At 37.1% G+C, this 13,510-nt stretch overlaps 1 protein-coding gene across 4 annotated transcripts in view; it reads left to right on the forward strand.

Annotated features, from left to right (window-relative positions):
- GLIS3 (GLIS family zinc finger 3) overlaps positions 1–13,510 on the forward strand; it is a 178,973-nt gene that overhangs the window by 49,445 nt on the left and 116,018 nt on the right. The window lies entirely within an intron of this gene.

The following is a 13,510-nucleotide window of genomic DNA, read 5'->3' on the forward strand; positions in this document are numbered from 1 at the left end:
ATGGTAGACCTTCATATAGCAAAACTTCAGTACCACCAGTACTTAAGCACCTGCATGAAGGATATATGTGGAAAAGTACTGCAGAATAAATGGCACAATTTATCCTGAAATATTCTTGCATCATGTTACTCCTTTTTGACTTGAGGAATTTTCAGGATCTTACATAATGTTACCATGAGAAACTGAGAAGGATTGGGTATTCTTTAAGGCAGTTGTTTGTTTCATTACTAAGCAAAAACAGACCCACAGCCTTGTTTCTGTGAATACAGTGGGAATAAAACACACAACAATTTCTCTGTTCACAGATTCTAGCAGTGAGCATTCAACCCCCGAAGTAATGTTTTTCTTGCTGTTTTTTTTAGGGTCACTGCAAGTCAGTCTCACACATATGTAATCACATGGGGGTAACAATCTAGCCAGTGAACCCTAGAATCAGTTTATGTTTAGACTCCAGTGAACTATCTATAATCTCTGTAAGTCAGATTCTTGATTGCCCTTACATATAGTCTGTATTTTGGATGATGATTAGTTTACCTTCACTAAGTGCTTATTTAGTGTCAGCAGAAAGCAGCCTCACCAGTGTTGTTTCCAGTCCTCAGCATAACCTAACAAAAGAATGAATATATAATTTCTAGGACTAACTGCTGATTTTTATTCACTTGAAAAAAAAAGTATTTGTTTATATGTTGTGAAATATAAATTAATGCTGGGATTCTCCTTCAGTGTGTGCCTACTTGAATAATTTTCTTAACGTGAAGTAGATTTTTGCTTGTACAGTAAATAGATAGAGAAAATTTTTTTCTTTCACTTTTGTTACTTCAAAGGGCCAATCTCCTTCAGGGAGAGCGGATATCTTCTCAGATTTCTCTCTTGAATTTAAAGAACCTGGTAGAGGTTGTGTCATGACACTGGGAAGACTATTTATCCTTCCCTTTTGTCACACCAGAGCCTGAACTCAGCCTCTCTGCTCTCTCAATATTTAAATTCCATAATATTCTCTTTTCTGCTCTCCAGATATATTGGATCAGAATTTACCATTAATTTCAGTTCCTCCTCAGGGATTTCTTGTCAGCTTTGTGGGGAGAGAGAGAAGGAGAAAAAATAATTATAAGGGGTCAAGAAAAGAATTTTTCAAGGGAATAGCACATGGGAAAAAAGAGATGGAGACAGACATCAGCAGATGAGTGAGGACAGACAACACTATGAAGAAAGAGGGCAGGAATGGTGAAGGAGCATGGAAATGAATGGAAAAAAGAGTACCCAAGTACCCAGGGTCTTTCTAGTGGGAGACTTATGATGAGGGATCCAGTAAGACTGGGGAAAACATTGCATTAGTAATACTCTATACTCCCTCACCTGCCTGTTCAGAAAGGATGCTTACAGAGACCTACTCATTATTATGAGGCCTTGAGGAGTCCTTAGCTTTGAAAGAATCATCACTCACTGATAAATATGTTGATGTTTAAGTGGATAAGGTACTTCGTATGAGAACGTTTTTGAGACTACTAAACCTAAACTAAAGCGTGTGCCAAGTCATGCTGTGCCACAAAAAAATGAGAGGTGTCTATATTAGCTTCTCAAAGAATGATTGCTTTCATAAACGTTAAAAAGTGTGAATAATTTTACTGAACTTCAGCAAGTGTTGCTGGATAGTGTCAAGAAGTTTGCATATCAGAAGCAGCAGCCACAGGCTTATGTTGCTTTCATGTTTAGAAGTGTAATGAAATGTAGAAATATTCAGGGTGACATATTAACCCTCATAATGTGGGTGTGAATCTGGAACATAGGCTCCCTTTCTTGGGACAAGCATGAAGAAATGGCATTCTTTAGCAAGGTTTGAGTGAAACAGCTTGCTGCTTTCTTCCTTTACCATTTCACAAATAGTGTGAATTTGAAAAAATGTATTTGGCTTTCTAATGCCAAGGGACCATGGTCTGAAAGTCTCTCAATATATTTAGGAAACTACTTCAGCCAGACTTCATACCTTTCTTACCAAAGAGTGAAATTTACAATCAATACATTCATACATATGAATACAATTCAATTCAATCAATACAATCTAATGTTTTAAATTGAGATTTTAAGTGAGATATTGGGGAGAACACTTTGGGCAAGATGATAATGAAGTATGATTTCTGTAATTAACAAAAAATTATGCAAAAGAAATCTGAAACTTTTCACCAAACCTGTATGAATTTATGCATATAAGTGGTAAATCAAAACAATCCATTCATAATTTTATTTGTACACCTAGGGTCCTTCTATAATTTATTTTCTGGTTCTGTGTGTGTAGGATGCCTCTTTCTCTAAATTCATTATAAAGTAAAAGTCAGTGTCCACTGCAGTTTGCAGACTAATAAGAGGCAGTCTAGTAGACCAAGCAGGGAAAGAAAAATGCCAAATACACATGTATATGTGAACTAACCGGATTTACTACAGAGAATGTAGCAGAAGTAATAGGTCTTTGGGAGTAACTATCTTAATGTAACGTATCAAGACATCCTATAATCAGAGGAAGCCAGTTATAGTAGTCACCTTAGTGACATCACATACTAAGTTAGTCATTGTGTGAGCATTGTATGTGTTGATGGTTCCTAACATTTTGCAAGAGGGAATCTTCTCATTAAGCATATATTACTATGGGTCCTAGTCAGTATATTTATCATGCAATACTTGTTCCTGTGCAGCTGAGTGTTGAAAGTGTATTATTATATACTGTGTTGTATATCCCAATGGATTGCTATGATAGTTCAGCAAGCTTTGCAAGGTTTTAGTAATACAAGTTCAGGGTTACTTATAAGTTGTATAATTGTAACACTAATAGAGATAATGCGGAATCAGATGCACAACTAATTATAGGCTGAACTTCATAAAATCATTTTATTCTTCTCTGTTATTTCTCTGTGATGATGAGATCATATATTTGAGAAGAGACTTGAAGAACAGCTAGGACTGCAGTACTTGATGTGCTTATAGTTAAAATCAGAGCCAAGCAGAATATTCCTTGGACCTCAGCATTTGTTTTGCTACATCTGAACTAGTTTCTATGTATCTATGTAACAAAAATTTGAAGTGATAAACTACAGCTACAAGTGATACTTTAGTCATTAGCTCCTTCTTGTTCTGGATAAGCAGTCTTCTTCGATTCTGGAAGATAAAAGTGTTGTAGGGTGATTATTAATCAGATAGCAGCACACAAAACATCAGATCCAAACTAGAAGTCAAGCATTCTTGAGGTCAAAAACTCAGAACATACTTGTCCCTCTGTACAAAGGTAACTAGGGTGGAGTGGAAAATAATTGCAAATCCTGATAGATTTGTATTGTTGTTTTTCTGTGAATCAGGCCCTTTTTTCCCAGCTTTAACTGAATTTGCTGCCAAAGCTGCATGTTCGTATTAGGTCTTGGCAATTTGATCCAATATACTTTCTCTGTGTACTGAAAAATCATGGTGTATTTTTTATTCCCGCTCATTTTTAGAAGACTGGTTCTTGTTCTAAAAAATGCATTTCAATTTTAAAAGGCATGAATTTCATGGAGTCCTGCATTTTATTTTATATGGGAAGCCAAAGTAGGTGACAATGCTTGGCCTAGCTTTATTACATGGAAATTTGTGAAGTTGAAGAGTACCTGCATACAAGAGGCCTCACCTGGAGTTGGCTTGTTTGGAATAGGAATTCATTAAATAGTTGTTAAAATGTATTGGGCTCCTTTACTGTTCATTAAAATACCTTTCAGGTTGTATTCCAACTTACTGCATCTGGAACGCATTCTTCTTTTCAGTGACCTGGTTTAAAGACTAAAAAAAATTATTCATGACATGGTAATATATATTTAGTGTCTATTCCTAAACTTCTTTATATAAAGTAGGTATGACATGTTCAAATGTGTTATATTTATTTATTAATCTATGCATTAGCTTGTACTTTGTAGAAATAAGTTAAAGAAGAAAAAGTTCAATGAAAAATTGATGTTGAAAGCAGTTAGTGCGCCAGTGGTTGAGATAAAATCTGTAGCATTTGCCAACAGTTACCACACAATGATATCTGAGGTTCCCTCAGATTTCCTCTGGATTAGGAAAAAAGAGAATTCCCAGTAGCTGTGGAAACTCCACAGTAGCAATTGGCAAATCCTGACCTTTTGCTCTCTTTGGCTGTACCTGTGAGCTTATTTTCTACTCTGTGTTTCTTCTTTTATAGTGAGTATTTTTGTACTTTTCAAGTTCAGCTGCAGTAAGAGGTACTTAATTCACTTTATTGTCATGCTATGCAAACAATAAGCTTAATATATTTCTTCTGGTGTAAATAGCAACAGCATGTTGTTACAGATAAATTTCAGGCTCACTCTTTGCAGTTTTATTCAGGTACACTAGGAATGCTTCCCCTTTTGAAACTGAATTCAATCTTTTTCCTTTCTGTAAGTTCTGAGCTGTGCTTCAGCACAATGCCATTTAGTATTTTAAAGTACGGGGATAGTAATACATATACTGCACTTTTTAGCACAGCTGCTTGGTGTGATTTAAACCAATAAAATTGCTAGTATTCCTGCCAGATTTGAAGCAACATCCATTTAATGTCTGCTAAATGTCTGCAATTATCCCACAACGCATCAGTCTACTAAGCATGTAAAACAGAAATTATGGTTTTAAAAAAAGAACATAAAACTTGAAACACTTGTGTAATGCTTTTTTGAGACACAAGTAAACATCTTTGGGTGAGCATGAGTATTTAGATAGATGTCTGTGTGTGCTATTTGAAGAACATGTGCTTGGAAGATGGTGTTCAAGATGAAATTTTGATTAGAACCAGAAATGAATTCTGTAAAAATGATTGGGATTTTTTTTCCATCTTCCGGCTCTAGCAGTGTGTCTTCACGTGGTGCGTTATATATGGCATGTACTGTATGTTTTAGTACAGCACATGCCACTGTTGCTTGATGATAAGGAAAAACCATATCAAATCCTATATTGCACTGAATTCTTGACAAAATAAAAACTATAAAAATTTTTCAATTTGTTTTTGCTTGCATGCTTGCAGGAGAATTTTTCACTATGCTAAAGTAGCAACTGAGCACCTAGTCTTAATGTTAAAAGAACAGTAATTTAATTGTAGAGTCAAGTTGCTGAGAGTTAGAAAATGCCAAGTTTATAGTTGCCTATTGCCCATTTTCTCACTAATTCAGTAAACTAACTGAAACAGAAATACCATGGAAAAGGCAGAGGTGTATGAGTAATTAGACTATATCATGGTATATAGACACAGAAAAGCTGAGTTTTAATTTGCAACAATAAAGCTAAGGCTTCCTAACTCTCACAAGTTTGTGCAATATTAGTAACCTACTGGTTTTGGTTATGATGTTTTAGCTGTTTAAAAGAAAAACAAATTATGAATGGTGGGTGTGCCTCCACGAACAGCTCAAACTCATGTGATCACATTAGATGGCATCTAGTTCAAGCTAATAAATCTTACCTCTCAGCGGTGGTACTAATGCTGTTTTAATATTATTCTTTCAGTATGAAAGACACAATGCATCCGTAGTTCAAAATGTAATGATATGTGCTTTTGCTGTGGCTGCTTAAGATGCACAACTTCCACTTGAGTTCAGTGAGTACCTGAAGGCTTATGGTATCCAAAGTACTAACCTTTAATATTAAAGTATCTCTTCATGCATTCAAAAATGCAAAGCAGACTCCCTTCTACATGCAGATGTAGAACTGATGACAATGAAAAGTGATAGCCAGAGAACCATATTTTATGTTATGGAATAAAATTTATGAAACCTCTAATTTTATTCTTGTTCTTCTAATGAATAATGTGATTTTCCTGTTAAGTATTTGAACCAGCTTTTCTTGCCTTTTGACTTAGATATTTGGAAAATTTAAGACAGATTTTTAAAGAACTTTTTCGAACAAGCATCTTTTTATTTTCACTGTAATCCAGAACATGACTGTGAAGTATCCAAAAATAACAATGAACATTCCTAATTGCACAAACACTTACGTTTGTGTGGAAAGGTTTCCAATTTATTACATCTTTGTGCTTGTGGATAGGCACAAAGATTATACTTTATTTATTTTCATTTCCCTGTAGCATGATTTTAATGGAACATTTTTGTGGTTTTTTTTCATTGCTGTACCAAACTATAAATAAATGAGAAACTAAAAAAGTGAAGCACTCTTAAAAATTTCATCTACGTGAATGTGGAATCCCAAATAAAGCTTTGTATCTGCCAAAATTTGAATTCCAGAAAATTTAGAGGTTGGTTTTGGTTTCTCTTTTGTTTGATTTTTGGGTTTTTTTGAATACTAGGGTTTTAAAGTAGAGCATTATTTGAATTCAAAGCTGGGGGGCTAATGCTAAGATTGTGGCTTTGGAGCACATCTGTGTGAAGTATTTGGAAACTGGATAACTCTCCAAGCCATAAAATCTTTTTAGATAACTTCTGCTCTTTTCTGCCAGTTTTACTTTGCATTTTCAGCATCCGTGTTTGGTTGATAGCTGGACCGTATCAGGAACAAAGTGAGTAAATTATGAAGCTTTCCATTTATTGGTAGAAAAGCCTAACAATATCTGATGGGAAGACAGAAAGTGCAAGTTATGATACAGTCACAAGAGAAACAGACATTCCCAGAAAACATTATTCTGTTTTAAAGAAAGGAAGAGAAAAGTAGAGGGAACTAATTAATAGATTATACTGTGCATTGCAATGTTACTTCTTCAGAAAGGAAATACAGTTTTAAGCAAAGGTAAACACACTGTCGGCTTTTATTCAGCTGATGGACACTGATTTCCTAAGCATTAGAGGTTTAATTATTGCTTCTGGCATTCTGTGGCGAACTTCACAGACACCTAAGTCTGCTGGTTTATCTGTGAACATAGGCTTTAAAAACAAATGTTGAGAATTAAGCATCATAGAACAGTCATTGGATTATTTGGACAGAGTAATTAAGAAATGGAAAAATGCCACATACCTTTTTGTGCACATATGATTGAACTAGCTAAATATTTTGTAAACTGAATGCAAATATATTCTGAAGCATTTGGACATGCTAAGGTATTCTTTGACACTTTTTTCAGCATTCAGATTTAGTTTAAGATGTTTTTACTGACTTAATGTTTAAAGTAATCAAGAGAAGGGACTGGTCCTGTGAATTTTTAAAGGGGAAGTTGCACAGCAGTAGTCTCATAGACTTTAGTGAGATTCTTCCAGGCAGAATCGTGAAGTCAGTGACACACAGCTAAGTGATTACATTGATTCAATGGCATGTCTTGAATGCAGGTTTATACACATATTTACATAAAATCATAGAATCATTTAGGTTGGAAAAGACCCTTAAGATCATTTAGTCCAACCGTTAACCTAGCACGGCCAAGTCCACCCCTAAACTGTGTCCCTAAGCATCACATCTACAGGGATGGGGACTCAACCACTTCCCTGGGCGGCCTGTTCCAGTGCCTGACTACCCTTTCAGTGAAGAAGTTTTTCCTAATATCCAACCTAAGCCTGCCCTGGCGCATCTTGAGGCCGTTTCCTCTTGTCCTATCACTTGTTACTTGGGAGAAGAAACAGACCTCCACCTCACTACAACCTCCTTTCAGGTAGTTGTAGAGAGTGATAAGGTCTCCCCTCAGCCTGAGGCACAGTAGCCCAAACACCAAGGAAGACAAGAATCAGCTTGATTCACTCTGATCCCTGAAGCAATTCTGTTTTACTGCCATTGTAGTCCCAATTGGCTGAGGTAGCATTTAGCAGATGCTAAAAGCTTGTGTACTTTTACAGATAGATATTTGCAGGGTAGGTTTCCCTTTGGAAAGTATAAGGCTTGGACAGTATAAGGATTAAGCACTGTTCAGAACATGATTATAGTGGACTCTCCCTATAAATGGTTGAAATAGACTTCTTGGACAAGATTATTACCAATACAGCCAGTGCAGTGGAGTCCTCTGTTACAGAAATGCAGTTGCTGTTGATCTTGTGTTACCAGGGCTTGAATAACTGCTGAACAATCCTTTCTGAACAAGGTCGCATGGAAACAGGGAGGTCTTTTTAGAGGTAGTCGCTGTGAAGGTGCAGTCTGTGTTTGTGTAGAGTGCTGAACTAACTGAGAAAAGGAAATTCAGAAAGAGGAGCTAGTGAGGCTGCTGTGACTGTTTTCTCTGGAACTGCTGTGGGACTCAGCTCTGTTCAATGAATCTGGGTTTGCTAAACATTAGTATAGCCATATGGCGATTGTTTTCTGATATCGCCTTTATCTACTCAGAGTGGTTGTTTTTTCTGTCTATTAAAGTCTGTCTTGATTTAAGTTTGATGCTTTCTTACCATCATTTTTAAGTATATATAGCAACTTTATTCCATGAGTACTCAGCCCTTGAGAATTCACACACATCATTACAAAGTTCAAGATCACAAGTGAATCATTTTAGAGACATGTCACTGTGGTAAGAAATTCTTTTTTAAGAGCTGTTTCTGCATGAAATATTGAAATGTAATGTTCCTCATCTGTCCATGAAACAGTGTGCTTGATACAAAGAGTTGTTATAAATAATTTCCCTCCCTCTCTTTTCTCCCTCTTTGAATGCTTTCTATTGGTCATCAACTGGCATAAGCTCAAGGAAGAGATGACAATGTGCCTTTATGGGTACTCTTGGTACATTTCTATAAATACATTCAAAGAAAATTAAATTGCTTTGGCTCTTTACTATATTCTTTACTGTTCAACACTTGCAGAATTGTCTCCAAGGTTAATCAGATGTAAACATCAAGCAATGCCACTATTCTTCTTCAAGGTCCGTCATACTGCTGATGGATATATTTTCCTAGTAACATTCAGATTTCTGTTTTAAGAAATTACAGCTATGCAAACAAGCTTATCTGGGCTGACAATAAAAAATCATTGATTCTAATTAGGAGTCATCACAAAATAGAAAAAGACAAGGCTTCTTTTGTTCCACAAAAAACCTGCTTTGCCTTCTTGCAAAAATGCATGGATTTCTTTCTAGTGGCTTTACATAATTGGTATGGCAAAATTTCGGTCCTGTGATCTTATAGTTTCCAAGCGATTCAGACACACTTGTTGAACCCTGTTTAAGATATTTGATAGTAATCTGTTACAGAAGTTGGTAGATGGCATGAACATGAGGTCTGCTTTGTTTGTTTAAAGGAGTGGGCTATGCATAAGCTGAATTAAGGAATATTTATGTTGAGACTGCTGAGATTATTGAGACTCCTTTTTTAAAAATGAACCACTGTTGAGAAACAAGGCTGCTCAGCTCTGACTGACTCACAAGAACTCTTGACTTTTGAATGCCTGGACAAATGTGATCTGAATCTATTGTGTAAATTAACAATGATGTGAGCTGCTAAGTTGTGACACTGATTTTATGTCTGCACCTGTGAAGCAGGTCCGTTACCGCATAACTTGTCAAGGAAAGAGACATACAGATTGAGCAAATACTGTAGAAATCATTATAATTTATAGCTCTGCAGGCAGAGTGATTGAAAATACACAACATACCACCAGTTAAACTCAGACTGTTAAACTCAGTTAAATGAATCTGTGTGAAGCCTGGCTTGGGAACATGGCATTTCAGTGAAGCAACGGAGAGTTTGGTTCCAAATTAAAAGCAAGCCATCTGCAAGATTGTTGATCTGCTTCAATTGTGATAAGGTTCCCAAAAGTCTGTCATGCATATTTGTGAGAGCTGACTTTTCCTCTGAAGGCAGAGGTCTGCTGCTTCTGCTTCTGGTTGTCAAGGGTTGCTGAAGGGCCACTGAATGCAACACTAATCTCGAAAACTGAGACTGAATCATCACGCATCTTGAAAAATAGTGATGGTCTGTTTGGAAACTCATCTTCTTCCCTCATCCTTCAGCCACCCAGAGTGAAAAGCTTTGGAGTTAATTTTTTCATTTCTTTTACACTTATCAGTGCAAGATGCATAGTGGTCATATGTTGCAGATAGTCTTTGCAAGGCTTAGAAGACAGCAAAAATGAACTCATCATGGAAGGTTCTGTTTACTAACTTTAGTTCTTATGCTTCTTTCATCGTACTAGTATCTGGGTACTTTATTTTTTTCCATTACATAAGAAAAGATGCGTCACTGAATCCATCACCATGGGCTTTTGCAGATGAATTAAGGCTAAAATGTTAGTATTCTTCTAGTTTATGCTGTATTTTGCTGGTGTGACAGATCCTTCGTTACCATCAAGCAAAAATTGTATCTGGTCAGCAAGGAAACAATATACCTGGCCACTCTCCAAACCTGAGGGAGACAGAGAAGACTAAAGTGAGCTAAATAAGGAGAATTCTTGATTGCTTATAGGAAGGACTGTGTTCATCCAGCCCCTGGAGATTTCCATGACTGTGAAGTTCTGATACAATTTTAGCTCAAAGATGTTCGGAGTTTTTAAAGAGGAACAAAAGATGGGATTGAACTGCTCTGGTAAAGATGAATAACTGTAAGAATTTGTTGCAGTAGAAATGCAGTCTTTATAAAGGAAAGAGAGTGAGACAAAACTGTGCTCTATTTATATTCCCAGAAAATGAGAAAAGCTAGTAGGTTATCTGTGTCTGAGGCCATATCTTGAGATACTGTTTTTTTTCCCTCAGTAGTATGCAGTATAACTGAGAAGCATGAGGCCTTTAATGGCTCAGAGCTCACAAGGCAAGGTTGCAGCAGGGCGAGGCAGCTGCACGTTCCCTTTTAGATGTAATGAGGGAATCATGTCTCAGGTGTGGATACAGAGAGCATGTCTGGGGGTGCATGGATGTAGAACATTTCTGTTACAGACTATGCTGGTGGCAGAGACTGGAAACAGATGCTGTGGTGTGTCTTCTTAGACAACCTGCTGCCTGCATGGGATATTTCTTGCTGCTGCTACTTGTTTTTCTTTAGGATGGGGAGGAAGGACATGGGTGCATAGTATGACTTTGACGTGCTGTCACAAGGAAGAGAAGACAATTAGGTTTGCAAGCTTTACATCATATGAGATGAGGACAATTCACCAATTTTGGCTGTTCTTTTTTTATGCACACCTGCAATTTGCATTTTTTTTTTCAAATTTTCAACCTTTGTAGACAGGATTAAGTCAAATTTGTATTAGTTGTGAAGATTTCTCTTCACAGTCCTTGTGAAATTGTGTGCAGTGGGAGCAGTCCACAACACTAACAATGGGTATGTGGTATTGGGATCTATTCTGGCATGTATCCAGCAAGCTCAGAGTTCAGGCACTCAGGTCACTTCTGTATGTGTAAGATCATATAGGTACAATCTTAGTGACCCTGAGAGCCTCCCTCAGTACACTAGTGACACGAGCCATACAAACAACAAGGTTGTCTTTATTAACTTCTGAAATCACAAACTCAAATTACTCTGTTTTACCTCTAGAGTGACAACGGGGAAGATCGAAGAAACGTTCTGTTGGTGTTTTAGAATCTGACTCATTGCTATAGGTTTGGTATATATACACTTTGATGCTATGTATTCCATGAGTTTACATGTTTATTGAAAGGCATTTTTTTTTTTTTAAGAAAGAACTACTGTTTTTAATGCCTTTGTATGGTAAGAGTAAGTTGAATTAAATAGCTTGAACTCTTCCAATTTTTTAATGGTTCTTGGGGTTCTTTGCATTACCTCATTCAATATTTTGGCTTGCTTGATCAGTAGACTTTGCAGAAACTGCATGTTTTTCCTTCTGAAGTTAAAAGTTTAGACAAAATGCAATTTCTCTTAATGAACTGTGGACCAAATTTATTAACAGATAGGCTTTTCTTTTTAAGTTGATTAAAATCTTTACAAAGAAAAATGTTTTGACTTGAGTCCCAGAAAAATAATTGTCGATTGTATAAATTTGTAGTAATTTAATTTTTTCAAAGTCATGATCTGATAAAACATTGTGTCATTGCCATAACACCCTCTTCCCCAAACAGTCACCACTTCAAAAAAATGCAGATGAAGAAAATAATTTAAACATGTTATTTAAAGTTGCACAGGAAGTTGTGAAGTATTCGACCTGTGTAGAAAAGACATATATGTTTTGGGAAAGCTAAAACAGTAAATGAAACACATCTGGCCCTGGTAAGGCGCAGGCACAGTGTGCGGTATTTATTTAGTTAGTTAACTTTTTTCTGTGAGTATTTTCATCTAAATTAGCCTGTGGGATAAGATAAAAAGCTCCGTTATGAGGTTCTGTGTTCTGTTTCTAGTCATAGCAGAGTTGCTAGCAACATTTGGTCATCTAAGCTTCTTCAAGTTTTTGATATGAAGAGCTGATGAACAACTTTTCAAGTTAGGAAAAAATAGTGTAGCTTTCTTCGTTTGCTGATATAATTATATGCAAGATTTTGTAGCGTCAGAAGATGAGCTAATCTACGGATATGGGTGTTCAATTTCAAATGATTGTATTACCAGAGCTTCGCATGTTACTGGCCACCTGCAAAGCCATGGTAAATCATAATTTCTGAACACTTAGTCCACTACAGCTCCTGAGGTCAGACATGCATTTTATTTTGCATTTGGAATAGACTGGTTATATACATATCGTATACTACAACTCAACTAATAGGTAGTAACTTGCAAAGTGTTAGAATCTTGATGGCTTGCAAATGAACCTATTGACTGCAAATGAGAAGGAACTGTCAGAATCGTAAAACATCCCGGGTGGTTTTCAGTAAGCCTGATTTTTAAAATGTTTGGCAATTTTTGTAGGTTAGCCCCATTTTTTGACAGGAAAATTCTGGAGCATATTGTAACTGCTAGAAAAAACCCCTGTTAAAAATTGGAAGTATTTTTTCCTAGTTAATCATGAGCTTGTAAAATGCACTTGAATCTATTAAATTTATACATTGATTCCCATGGTGAAAAAACTGTATCTTGCTATAAATCAACTGTTGATCATGGGTAAGAGCTTTGCGGCTGCAGTGAGAAATGCGATGGCAGGATAAGGAAGCAGCAGCGAGCTTGATCACGGTCCTTACAACAAAGATACCCAGGGTGTTTCTGCTGTATTTTCTTGTAGGGCGTTGAGTACTTCACAGTGAAATACCTGACTGTCCTTGAACGTGGCCTCCTGGAGAAAATGTCATTAGCATTTGGAACAACTTATTGGTGGTATTCAGGAGGTCAGGTGGTGTTCCCCAGGGCTCAGTACTGGGGCGAGTCCTGTTCCATACCTTCATTGATGATCTGGATGAGGGGATCGAGTGCACCTTCAGTAAGTTTGCAGATGACACCAAGTTGGATGGAAGTGTTGATCTACTGGAGAGTAGGAAGGCTCTGCAGAGAAACCTGGATGGGCTGGATCGATGGGCCGGGGCCAACTGCATGAGATTCAACAAGGCTAAGTGCCAGGTCCTGCACTTGGGTCACAACAACCCCAGGCAACACTACAGGCTGGGGGAGGAGTGGCTGGAGAGCTGCCTGGCGGAAAAGGATCTGGGGGTGTTGGTTGACAGCTGCCTGAACATGAGCCAGCAGTGTGCTCAGGTGGCCAAGAGGGCCAATGGCATCCT

Source organism: Nipponia nippon, unplaced genomic scaffold (assembly GCF_047370975.1).
Source record: "Nipponia nippon isolate SJK-2023a ecotype South Korea unplaced genomic scaffold, ASM4737097v1 scaffold_8, whole genome shotgun sequence".
NCBI lineage: Eukaryota > Metazoa > Chordata > Aves > Pelecaniformes > Threskiornithidae > Nipponia > Nipponia nippon.